The 13,444-nt window shown below is 41.4% G+C and overlaps 1 protein-coding gene across 5 annotated transcripts in view; it reads left to right on the forward strand.

The window, feature by feature from the left end:
- The first annotated feature begins 2,580 nt into the window (after window positions 1-2,580).
- TESK2 (testis associated actin remodelling kinase 2) overlaps window positions 2,581-13,444 on the forward strand; it is a 132,612-nt gene continuing 121,748 nt past the window's right edge. The window contains exon 1 of one of the 5 annotated variants that reach the window (XM_033416511.2): window positions 2,581-2,944. The gene's annotated coding sequence lies outside the window, so the exon portion shown is untranslated. Of the gene's footprint in view, window positions 2,945-3,740; window positions 3,762-13,032; window positions 13,072-13,444 lie in introns of those variants that run through there. The other 4 variants (XM_033416510.2, XM_012539063.3, XM_049698782.1 and 1 more) reach the window with 4 other exon arrangements.

Raw genomic sequence — 13,444 nt, forward strand, 5'->3', positions numbered from 1 at the left:
GCCTCTTGAGGCTCACTCTAGCCCCTCCATATTTCTTCATCCTCAGCAGTCCAGGCTGCATTTCTGCAGCAGTCTCCTCCTTAGTGTCTCTTCTTTCAGTCTCTACCTCTAGTCCAATGGCGTTCAGGGCTTTTTGACTGTGACCTCCAGTAAGAAATACAATTTACATTGTAGCATAGTAAATATAAATGTATGTATTTATTAACTGAAACAAATTTTATGATTCAATACTATTCTTTAAATTTTTTTTTGATGACGATGAGAAACAATGCTGTATTTAATTTAATTAATTAATTAATTTATTTTTGCGGTACGCGGGCCTTTCACTGTTGTGGCCTCTCCCGTTGCGGAGCACAGGCTCTGGACGCACAGGCTCAGCGGCCGTGGCTCACAGGCCCAGCCGCTGCGCGGCATGTGAGATCTTCCCAGACTGGGGCGCGAACCCATGTCCCCTGCATCAGCAGGTGGACTCTCAACCACTGCGCCACCAGGGAAGCCCTTATTCAATACTATTCTTACTAAGAGTTATGCACTCTGATATTTCCTATTATATTTTTTAAAATGCTTTATGGCTGTTGGTTCTGATCCTTCCACCACTTGGTTGCTCTCTGGAAGTATACCTTCCTGGGTAGACTTAGGGAAGCTTTACTTTTTCCTTACCTGGGCTTTGTGTTCTAGACAGTGCAGTCCAGGGTTTCCCTAGAAGTAGCAGCATCTCACTGAGGTCTCATTAGGTCTCTTCCAGTGCTAAATACAGCCCCAAAAATAATGTCATTTATCCACCAAGTGGATGTTTATTGAGCATAATACATACCAGTCCTGGTATATATTTGTCCTAAGCTAAGATGTGCAGTGGACTCCCATCTCTTAGCTCAGTCTAGCTGGGAAGAGGAGACAGTTATCTGAAATAAAAGCATAATAAAAGGCTGGGGTGAGTAGAGCAGGAACTACTTCCTGTTTGGGGGTACATTCAAGGCCCTGGCCTAATCAGCAGACAGGTCATGAAGGGTGGGCCTTTGACACCTGAATAGCTATAAGGCAATCCTCATGTTTTCTTCCCCCTCAGCATTAGGGAGATTGATGAGAATGGAATGGTAGAGATGAGACCTGGGTCCAACAGAACCTGTTCAAAAAAACAAAACCCAAAAGTTCCCATGAAGGCTCATCTTCCTAATGAAGCAGATACAAGGAACCCCTGTCTTTTACATCTTTTACTGGGCAGGTGATATATCTGGCATAATGGCACTATTTAATCTACTTGCTACCAGTGCTCTACTTATTTATCAACTACTTTGCATCAAGGTCTGTGGAAGACAGGTTTGCAAGGGTGCCAGGGCTCCAACAGAAACATTAAATAGCAATGTGGAACAATGGTATTTGAACAGTCACCAGGTGGCAGCACATGATTTGTTGCCAGGCGAATGATACAGAAAAGGCTTGCCAAGGGGACTGGGTGATCTCTTTTCTCCCTTTAGAGATCCTGTGAGCTATCAATCTTCCTAAAACAGTGTCCTGTAAAGGCTACTCTCCTGCTAAAGAACCTCTGATAATTCTCCCAGCATAAAAAAGAAAGGACAAGTTTGGCATTTAAGCTGAACCCACATTTAACCTCTTATCTCTGCCTTCTATCTCTTACCACACATCTTTCTTAAACTTTATTGCCACCAAAAATGCACACCACCTATACTCCAACTGTTCAAATCCCACTCATCTGTCAAGACCCTTCCAACAGGAGGCAAGTCTAAAGATGGCACAAAGGAGGTCTCTAACCCCAGGGAACGTGGGTGCAGGAAGGCCATACTCCACTGTTTGCCTGCTCTTGCCCTGGAAGCTTCAATCTGCTCAGGCTCATGCCTTGATGGCATGAGGTCCAGGCGTATGGAAAGCATGAGGAAATATGTGCCTGTTGAACAGCTGAATAGCATTCTTATTCCCTAACCTGTTTTCAAGCCAGCTCAAGTGTTAACCTCCTGGAAGAAGGCTTCACCAAATCGAATCTCTTAGCTCAGAGGTATTGCTCGCTCAGCATTTATACCCATTGCTCTTACTATCTCAAGTCGCTAATAACTGTTTATTTCAGTTTTCCCTCCACACTATAGTGAGATCCTGTCCGACTCTGCGTTCATACGGCTTTTGCCTACTCAAGTCCTTATTCAGCTATATCTTCACGAAGCCAAAAGCCGCGCCAGTAGAATCCATTTTCTGTTGACTCTATCAATTACCAAGCGCTTATATGTTTGGCATTTTGATTGGCCCATTTTGTGTTTACTCTCCCGCCCTCTGAGAGGCTCCTGGGCTCGGGTTTTCCCCAGGTGTATTCCCTCCTCCTTGGTTCCGCCCTTGGTTCCGCCTTTCCCGCACACTGCCTCTTCTGTTTTTACTTCTACTTCTTTCCTACTGGTTCCCTTCGTCCTCCGGAGTTGGCGCTTTGGGCTGATGATTGGCTTTTCTGAACGCCCATTGTGTCCACCCTCATACCACGTGGCATTCCTAGTGCTAATTGGGCAATTCCACTAGCTCGTTTTTCCAGGATTAACGATTGATTGGCTGCTCTGAGGGAGGGCTTGAGAAGAGGGGCGTGACCGTTGAAACCCCGCCCCTAGCTTCCCTGCCCGCTTGGGCAGGAGTTTCAGTCGCTCGCGGCCGGGCAGCCCAGGGCTCTTCCAGCTGCGCTCTTTGGCTCGCCGGCCGGATCATTCTCCTGGCCTCGCCGAACAGGCGAGGGGAGCGGCCCCGGCTGCGGGGTCATGGCAGTAGCCTCCTCGTCCTCCGCCGCCGCTGGCCCAGCCGAGTCGCCGGCTTCTGCGCGAGGGAGCCCTACCGCCTCCGCAGGCTAAGAGCCGCTGCCGCCTCCGAGCTGTGAGGGCTACTATGCTCCCTCTTTGCCTCCGCCTCCCCCTCCCGCCCGCGCAGGCACCCCTCTGGCTGCTCAGTCCCGCCTCAGGTAACGCCAAGAGAGCGCGTGGGGCACTAACCCAGGGCACCCCGGCCCGCGTGCGCGGCTACCGCCCGCATGGGCTTAGGAGCATTGGTGCTCCGGTCTTTTAGCACTGGCAAGACTCCTTCGCTTCCCGGAGCCTCCTCTCAGCGGCTGGGGACACTCCTCGACCCCTTCCCCTACTCTTTTCACTTCCCTCAGGGTCCCGGGACGGCTTCTTACCCCTGCCCCGCGCCTTCTCCCTCCCCACCTTAGAGGCCCGGAACCCGTAGAAGTTCCTTCGTATCTGGGACTTGGTCCCCGACTCCTTCAGGCTCTTTCCCCACTTCAGAGACTCAGGACTTCTTCATTTCGTCGGAGAACTCCCGTTTCTGAGACCTCCAGCTCCACCCTGTCAGCTCGCTCAGAGATCTGGACTCCCTTACTTTTTTTCTCAAACGTAACACCCTCGAAAACACCCACTTCTACCCTCGAAAGATACTTCCCTCCCCTCAGACACTACTGACTCTTTTTTTTCACTCCTCCCCTGTCATCCCTCCTCTCCGCATCTTTCCTTTTCCCTCCTCTGCCTTTTACCCTTAACTTTGAACACTCTGGACTAAGCCAGTATTCAGATTTAGCTAGAAGTGAAACCGGGTTTGTCGAATTTAAAAACCTTTCAATGTATCCCTCTGAAAAAAACTTTGCTAAATAATTTGGACTTTATTCTGTAGGTATGGGGAGCCATTGAAGCTTTTAAGCAGGAGTTTGGTATGGTTGATTATCTCTGGTGAAAATATGGAGGAAGAATTCAAAGTGAAGAGCGTGGAGGCAGAAAGCCTAGGTAGGCAGGAAAGTAGTGTGCTAATCCAGGTCAGAGGGGAATAGTGGTAGGAAAATGAAGAGAATGGCATGCAGTTCCATGAGGTTTCAAAATAGAGTTGACTGTATGATTCCATTTATACGAAATGTCCAGAGTAGGCAAAACTAAAGAAACAGAATGTAGATTAGTGATTGCCTATGGCTGGAGTTGGGGGTACACACATGCAACAAGACCTAGGAGTAGGGTCATGGGGTATATGCACTTTAACTTCATAAGATACCAGATTGTTTTCCAAAGTGGTTGCAGCAATTTACACTCCTATAGCAGAGTATGAATGTTATCACTGCTTCATATTCTTATTAGTATTTGGTAGTATCTGACATTTAAATTTCTACCAAATTAGGGGGTATAAAAAGGTACTGTGGTCTTTATTTGCATTTCCCCAATTATTAATAATGTTGAATATCTTGTGTTTCCCAATTTGGTTTCTTCTGTGAATTGCTTAAGTCTCTTGCCCATTTTTCTACTTTGTGGGGTTTTTTCTTACTAAGTTCTAAAAGTTTTTTTTAATATACTTTGAGTACAATTAGTTACAAAAATTCTCTTCTGATCTGTAACTTGTATTTTCACTTTTGTCTTTTAATAGATAGTATTTATTATGAAAAAAATAGAGTTGAGAGAATTAGTGGGGGATTTCTAACTTGGCTGATGGGATGGATTGATAGTGTTAATTGAAATAGGGAACATAAAGAAGCAATTTTGAGGGGAGGTAATGTGATTTTGGATAAGTTTAGTTTGAGGTGTTTTTCAGGTATCATTGTGGGTAGATGGAAATTTGGGTCTGAAAACTGGGAGAAAGTTTGGAACTGAATACATATATTTGAGGGTCAACAAAGAGTATATGGGGGATGTTTAAAGCCTTAGTATGGGGTGGTAATACTGAAAGAAGAGAAGAAAAGGGCTGTGGACCAGAATGAATATCATTGTTTGAAGGGTAATAGACACTGAGAAAGAGAGGTTAAAACAGTGGGACAAGAACTAGAACAGAATGGCATTATGATAGAAGCCAAAGGAAGAAAGGGTTTCAAGAAGGGAGAGGGCGACCATCAGTGTATGATGTGGTGTATGACCAGTAGAATGAGAATTCGGAAGAAACCACTGAATTTAGTAATTAGGAGATCACTTGCTTTCTTTGAAAGACACTTTAGATAGCGTGATGGTGGGAATGATGGCAGTAGTCAGATCGTGATGGATTGAGGAGCAAATGTGAGACAGTAAAATTACTCTTTCAACAACTGTGATTATGAAGGAGAGCTGATAGTAGTGAAACACCTTTGTTGAGGTTATGCTATATGCCAGGTATCATAAAGATGCGTTATAGATCACAACAGCCTTGTTTATGTATCAGTATCCCTCTTTTACAGTTGGGAAACTATAGGCAAGAATTTGAAAAAGTCTGTCTAGCTCTGAAACCTGTGTTCTTTCCACTATGGCACATGTGTGTTTTTCTTTTTAGTATGGTAGGTTGAGGGGAAATTTTATTTAGGAGATACGTTGGGCATTTCATTCTTTGACACCAAAAGGATAGACATCGAGATGGATAATGATGTGGTAGGAGAGAAGGAAGGTGAGAGAGTTTAAAAGATGGTTTTATTTTGTTGATGTGATAAGTTATCTGTGGAGACGTCAATTATCTTTGGAGACTGAAGGAACTATGGTGAGTTTCTGGCTTGAGTATTATGGCCATGGAAATATTCAATGGAAAATGAAAGAGGAATGGATTAAGGATTCTTCTTTTAATTAATTAATTTATTTTTATTTTTGGCTGCGTTGGGTCTTCGTTGCTGCACGTGGGCTTTCTCTAGTTGCGGCGAGCGGGGACTACTCTTCATTCAGTGTGCAGGCTTCTCATTGCGGTGGCTTCTTGTTGCGGAGCACAGGCTCTAGGCATGTGGGCCCAGTAGTTGTGGCTCGCAGGCTCAGTAGTTGTGGTGCACAGGCTTAGTTGCTCTGTGGCATGTGGGATATTCCCGGACCAGGGCTCGAACCTGTGTCCCCTGCATTGGCAGGCATATTCTTAACCACTGCGCCACCAGGGAGGGAAGTCCCTGGATTAAGGATTAAATAAAAAAGATTGCTGACACATTTAAGCCAAGTTAAAGTTAGAAATATATATTTGTAGTGGGGCCCAGGAGCATGCATTTTCCACTCCAGCAGCCTAAGAGCAAGAGGGCAAAAAAGATGATTGGGTTGATCCAGAATTGGAATTTACAAGAAAGAAAGGTAGAATGGAGAGTAATTTTACATTGCTAGTGATAGTGTGGGAGGTATGATGGTATGATGCACTTTGAGCGTCAGAGCTGGGGCTGTGAGAAATAAAACCTTCTTTGGGGCTGGTGTACTTGGAAAATAAGGAGACAATCAGAAATGTGGTTGAAGACTAGGTTTTGTAAGAAAAACAGAATGAGAAAGCTGAGAGTTCAGTATAAATATAGTTTCAAGGTAAAACAAAAAACAGTGTAGGGACTTCCCTGATGGCGCAGTGGTTAAGAATCCGCCCACCAATGCAGGGGACACGTGTTCGAGCCCTGGTCTGGGAATATCCCACATGCCGCGGAGCAACTAAGTCTGTGTGCCACAACTACTGAGCCTGCACTCTAGAGCCTGCGAGCCACAACTACTGAAGCCCGCGTGCCTAGAGCCCATGCTCTGCAACACGAGAAACCACCACAATGAGAAGACTGTGCACCACAATGGACTAGCCCCCACTCGCTGCAACTATAGAAAGCCCATGTACAGCAACAAAGACCCAACGCAGCCAAAATAAATGAATGAACAAATGAATAAATAAGTAAATAAATAAACTTAAAAAAAAAAACCAGAGTGTAACTGTCTCAGTGCTGTTGAAGGGGAATAGACGCATAGATTATTGAAGTAGTGGGAGGTTAAGGGGCTATAAAGGATATTGATATGTCATCAGTATGGATGTCATAGTTGCCCACTATGAAGCGGGAAATGGAACAGAGAAGATATTGGGTCCTATATGTGGGGCTGCTCAGAACTAAGGGACCCAGAATTGAGTTGGACGTTCCTTGGCACTTGTTCAAAAGCAGTACTAGGTGGTACAGATATTTGTGTGTGAATTAATGTCGAGATCCTCAAATACTTGATGCCCTGGATGTATGATGTATTATTCTCTCAAACAGATGTCTATTTGGGATGGTCTGAAACACAGATCTTTTGTGATTTGGAATATGATAGGCCTGTTTAGCTCTGTTTAAAAGTGTACGTGCTGAGAAGCTAGACTAGGGAATCTCCAACCCAGTATCCCCAATGACATTTTGTACTTACGTTATTTGTAAAAAGTAAATTACACATTTACATATTTACATGTACTCATTCCCTGGCTTATTTAGAGTAGAAAGCTGACTTGCTTTAATGATTTTTTCTCTATGTGAAAGTGTTTATAAATATAATCTTTGTGTCGTACATTTCATCTTTTCTGCAAAATGAATGTTGTGTTGGAATTTGAAATCTATGATAAGGGCTTTTATGAGAATTTTGTCTCCTTCTGGTAAATGAAGCCCAAGTATTACATTGTATAGTGTGGGTGATGGTGAATGTTTTGGGCCAACAATGAGTATTATATGGAGATGACTTCAGTGTAGTCTCACTGGTGTTATTTCTACTGAGCACTCGGAGTGGTTGTTTCAGAGAAAGGCTTACTTGTGATAATTTTTAAATCTTACATTATTGAAAATTTCAGAAAGGCAGTGTGATATAAGGAAAAAAGTGGAAGTCCTAACTGTCATCGACCCTGTTATGATTGGCTATATGATTGTAGGCAAATTTTTTATCCTCTGAGCGTTAGGTTTTTTAAATTTAATTTTTGAATAGGTAATACATTCAAATGGTTAAATAAATAGTTGAATATTTATATATTTTATATAAACAGTGAAAGTCTCACTCCTATGCCTATTCCTCATCCACGCAGTTTCATGTCCCTTGCCCAACCACTTTTACTGGTTTCTTTACACTCCTTTAGACTTTCTTTAGGCAAACGCTTACAATTATGAATGTATTTTTTCCTACTTTTCATGCAAAAGTTAGTCCATAGTCCCCACTGTTCTGCACCTTCAACTCATTACCCCCCAAATTTTTTTTCACTTAATGTATCTTGGAGATCTTTCCAGATCAGTACATAGAGAGTTTCTGCTTTTTTTCAAAAAATCTGCACAGTATTTCATTGAATGGATGTATCATAATTTAACTAGTTCCTTATTGTTGTACATGTATGTTGCTTCTACTCTTTTGATATTATAAGCAATTCTGTAATGGAGACCCTTGAACATGTGTCATTTTACATGTGTAAAAGGATATTTGTGGGATCACTTTATAGAAAGTGGGATTTCTAAGTCAAAGGATATATGCATTTATAACTGTGAAATATGTTGCCAAATTGCTTCCCTTTGGGGTTGCTCCAAAATGTGCATTGCCTGTTCACTCACCAACATTAGCTGTATCATAGCTAATACTTACATGGTACTTACTGTGTACCAGATACTGTTCTAAGTGCTTTATATACATTACTTCATTTTATCTTAATAACATCCTTTGAGGTAGGTACTGTTATTATCTCCGTTTTTCAGATTAATAATTTGAGGAATAGAGACTTTAAGTGATTTGCCCAAATCATACAGTTACTGTGGCAGAAATTCAAACCAAGTATTCTGGCTTCAGGATTGGTGTTACTAAGATTATGTTTTACTGTTATCAAACTTGAATTTTTGCCAATCTGATAGAGAAAAATGATACCTCAGAGTAGTTTTAAATTTTAAAATATTACGTTAAGTTAAGGATCTTTTTATATTGTTTGATCACTCATGTTTCCTTTTCTGTAAACTACGTGTTTAAATTCTTTACCTGTTTTTCTTTTGAGTCATAGGCCTCTTTCCTATTTCTAAGTTTCTCTCTCTTTTTATATATGATATAAATATGTATATATATTTATTTATGTATTGATATATATGTATTTATGTGTATATATCATATATACATGTAATAAGATAAACTTTTTTGTCTGGGGTATGTATTGCAAATATTTTCCCATTTTGACATTTGTCTTCTGACTTCTTTTATTCCCATGCAGAACTTTTAGATTTTTATGTAGACAGACTTATCAATCTTGTCTTCTATGGCTTTTGGATTTTGAGTCATAGTTAGAAAGACCTTCTTCATCTCAATCATTAGTGTTTTAATCTATCCAGTGGGAACAAGAAAATAGAATTATTGTTAAGGTCAAAGTGCTTTGTGAACTGTAAACTGTAAATCATTATACAGATGAAATATGGTGTTACTTATTAATTTGTCTTCTGAACAAATTGTATAGAGGTTGTCATCTCTTCTCCTGCATTAAATGGAATAGGATGACAAATTTTTGTTTTCTGCAGTGTGGGAAACTAGGGTGGTATTGATCTTGTGGTCAGTGTTTTTCTTGGACAATTTGCATGGGATCTTTTTCAAAAGTAGGCACAGTGGAAATCCTGAAGTATTTTTGCATACTTTAGTCTTTGTTGTTCTTTGTATTAGGTATAATTGGAATCTGACTAAAAGTTCTCAAAAATTGTTTTGCTTTCACATTAGCTATGGTTGACAAATTTGCACATTATTTACTTTGCATATTGATTGTATTCTTACTGATTGGTAGGAATTTGTAATTTGGGAGGACCCCTCACTTTTTTGTGTGTGTGTGTGTAAGATTATAAAATTAATGCATGTTCATTAAGGAGGAATTGGGGAATAGAGATGATTTTCAATTATTCACATCTCCCCAAGATTCAAAGAGTTAATAGCCAATGTTAACATTTTGGACTCTCAGGATTCTTTTTGTGTATGTGTTTGCATTGTCCTTACCAACTCCCTAGGGTCTGGCATAGTGCCTGGCCCTTAGTAGGTGCTAAATAAATATTTGTTGACTGAGTGAATGAAAGAATGAATATGTTTTTACATAGGAAGTACGGAATCTCAATGTCTTACTTATTTTCATTTTTTTATCCACTGTAGATTTTGATTCATATAGTAGTATTAAAATTTGTATGCCATAATTCATTTGGAGGTGAGTAAGTTCAAGTCTAACCCTCACGGAGCTCAGAGTCCAGTGAAAGAGACAGATAAGCAACAATTAAAATACTGTGTGATAACTATAATAACAGAGCTTTGTGGAAGGCATTATCAAAACACAGAAAAAAGAGATTGAGGGGTCAGAGAACACTTCCCATATGAGATGATCACTGGAGAGCCATGTAGAAGAGGTCAAGAAGAACATGCCAGGGAGAAGGAATATTCCTTCTAGGTATTGAAGTGTGAGCAGGACTCTACAAGTAGTTCTCTATGTTTGGAGCAGATTGTGTCTGTGGGTAGAGGAATAGAGATAGATGAGGCTGGAGATGTGGGCAGGGGCCAGATAAGAAAGAGCCTTTGTATCACACATGAAAAGTTCTCAAAAGTTTACTTATTTTGGAGAATAGATTGGGAGAGGTGTGAGAGTGAAGATAGGAAGACCAAGAAGATGTTAACTGAGCACAACAGCTGGAATGAGATGAACATCACTTAAGCCAAGTTAGGAGGGGAAAGCTACACTTGAAAGGAGGGTTAGGTCTGGGGGCTAATGATTAGGCCAGTTTTAGTAGAGCAAAGTCTTTGAATGCCAAGCTAAGGAATTTTATATGCAACAAATGTCATTGAATTTTTTTTTTAATTTAAAAATTTTTAGTTTTGGCTGCGTTGGGCCTTCGTTGCTGCATGTGAGCTTTCTCTAGTTGTGGCAAGCGGGGCCGACTCTTCGTTGCGGTGTGCGGGCTTCTCATTGTGGTGGCTTCTCTTGTTGCGGAGCACGGGCTCCAGGCGCATGGGCTTCAGTAGTTGTGGCACACGGGCTCAGTAGTTGTGGTGCACGGGCTTAGTTGCTCCGCAGCATGTGGGATATCCCCAGAACAGGGATCGAACCCGTGTCTCCTGCATTGGCAGGTGGATTCTTAATCACTGCGCCACCAGGGAAGCCGCCATTGAATTTTTTTTTAACTGTCATGTGTGTTATGTGAACTGTTACAGGTTGCAGTTTGCTTCCTTCCCACTAGTCTGAAATGATGTTGAAATCTTTCATGCTTATGAAATAGTAGAGATATTATCAAAGACAATTGTATTTAAACAGAAGTGAAATTTCAGACTGGAATATGACCCTTTATTTGAAAAGTATATATGTGTATATATATTAAAGAACTATGAAAATAGGCATTGTTTGAAAATACCTTTTATAATAGTTATGTACTCTTTCCTTTGGATTCTTAAGACCAGATAACCCTGTGGCATGGTAAGGCTCTGGTCTTGTTGAAGCTTTACAAGTATAAGGAAATCACATTAAAAGTCCTCCTAAAGCTCCATAGTTACATTAGAGAATACATTTTTAACTGGAATTAGAATTTTTTTCCTGAATTTAAATCAGAAAGAAAATATTTTAAGGAAGCAAACCTGTTTCAGAAAAAAGAAATACCAGGGAGTATGCTGTAGTTAATATGAATTTGGTCGAATTACTACAGGTCAGCTTTTATGTTTGTATTTCTGTATATTAATAATTAAATGCTTTAAGAGATTCATTTTCATTATACATTGTGAAATTATGTTCAGTTTGCTATATTTATTGTCAATATAACATTATAGAAAGTTTAGAATAAGAGTAAAGAATAAGTCATACATTTTCTACCCAAAATAACATTATCACTTTGGTATAATTCCTTTATTTTTTCCAGTGCATACTTTTATACAATTATAATCATTGATTATTCAATTTTTATATTTTTGCCCCTCCCTCTTTGCACTTAACATATAAATTTCATCTCATGTAGTCTAAGCTATTGTAGTGGGAGGGATGAAAGGGTGATTTTTAGTTGTTCTAAGCTTTTTTTTTTTTTTTGCGGTACGCGGGCCTCTCACTGCTGTGGCCTCTCCCGTTGAGGAGCACAGGCTCCGAGGCGCAGGCCCAGCGGCCATGGCTCACGGGCCCAGCCGCTCCGTGGCATGTGGGATCTTCCTGGACCGGGGCACGAACCCGTGTCCCCTGCATCGGCAGGCAGACTCTCAACCACTGTGCCACTAGGGAAGCCCTGTTCTAAGCTTTTAATCTTCATTTTTTAAACAAAAGTAATGCAAGACATTGTAAAAAAACTGAACAGAAACGTATTCCATAAAAAAATGAGTCTTGGGACTTCCCTGGTGGCACAGTGGTTAAGAATCCACCTGCCAATGCAGGGGACATGGGTTTGAGCCCTGGTCCGGAAAGATCCCACATGCTGGGGAGCAACTAAGCCCATGCGCCACAACTACTGAGCCTGTGCTCTAGAGCCTGCGAACCACAACTACTGAGTCCACATGCCACAACTACTGAAGCCCGCGTGCCTAGAGCCTGTGCTCCACAACAAGAGAAGCCACTGCAATGAGAAGCCCACGCAGAGCAAGGAAGAGTAGACCCTGCTTGCCGCAACTAGAGAAAACCCGCATGCAGCAATGAAGACCCAACACAGCCAAAAATAAATTAAAAAAAAAAGTCTTTCTTATAATCACCTCTTCCACCAAGATAAAGTTTAATATATGCATTCCTTTACATTTTTTTGATATATACTAATGTTTACTATTATATTAAAAAATAAAAATACGATTGCACTATACATTCTATTTTGCCAACAGTGACACTGTCAAGTGACAATACCAATATCTTGGTATTGTCACTTGACAGTGAAACTTTGACATCTCTCCATGTTAGTATATATAGAATTTACCTCATTCTTTTTTTTTTTTTTTTTTTTTTTTTGCGGTACGCGGGCCCCTCACTGTTGTGGCCTCTCCCGCTGCGGAGCACAGGCTCCGGACGTGCAGGCTCAGCGGCCATGGCTCACGGGCCCAGCCGCTCCGCGGCATGTGGGATCTTCCCGGACCGGGGCACGAACCCGTGTCCCCTGCATCGGCAGGCGGACTCTCAACCACTGCGCCACCAGGGAAGCCCAGTAACTCACTTTTAATGGCTATAAAATATTCCCTTTAGTGGAAATAATACACTTGAGAGAGAAATAAGGTTGAAAATATTTTTTGGTGAATATTTTTTGACAATGCTTCATGTTATTAATTTTGTTTTGCCTTTTATCAGATTCCTCCTTTGACCTTTGTAATGTAAACTATAGAAGAGCCTGCCCTAACCCCAGGAATCTAACTTCCTTTTTCTCTTGATTGCTTTCTTTACCAGCCTCTGAAATAGACTTCTAAAACCACTTTATCAGAAGAGGTGAGTTGCCTATTTGACCTAAGTGGTCTTCTTAAATCAAATAGGAAAATTTATCAAAATAAAGATTAACCTGGAAATTTATTTATTTATCTATTTATTTTATTTATTTATTTTTGGCTGCATTGGGTCTTCGTTGCTGTGCGTGGGCTTTCTCTAGTTGTGGCGAGTGGGGGATACTGTTCGTTGAGGTGTGTGGGCTTCTCATTGCGGTGGCTTCTCTTGCTGTGGAGCACGGGCTCTAGGCATGCGGGCTTCAGTACTTGAGGCCCGCGGGCTCTAGAGTGCAGGCTCAGTAGTTGTGGCCCACGTGCTTAGTTGTTCCGTGGCATGTGGGATCTTCCCGGACCAGGGATTGAACCCGTGTCCCCTGCCT

Source organism: Orcinus orca, chromosome 1, assembly GCF_937001465.1.
Source record: "Orcinus orca chromosome 1, mOrcOrc1.1, whole genome shotgun sequence".
Classification (NCBI taxonomy): domain Eukaryota; kingdom Metazoa; phylum Chordata; class Mammalia; order Artiodactyla; family Delphinidae; genus Orcinus; species Orcinus orca.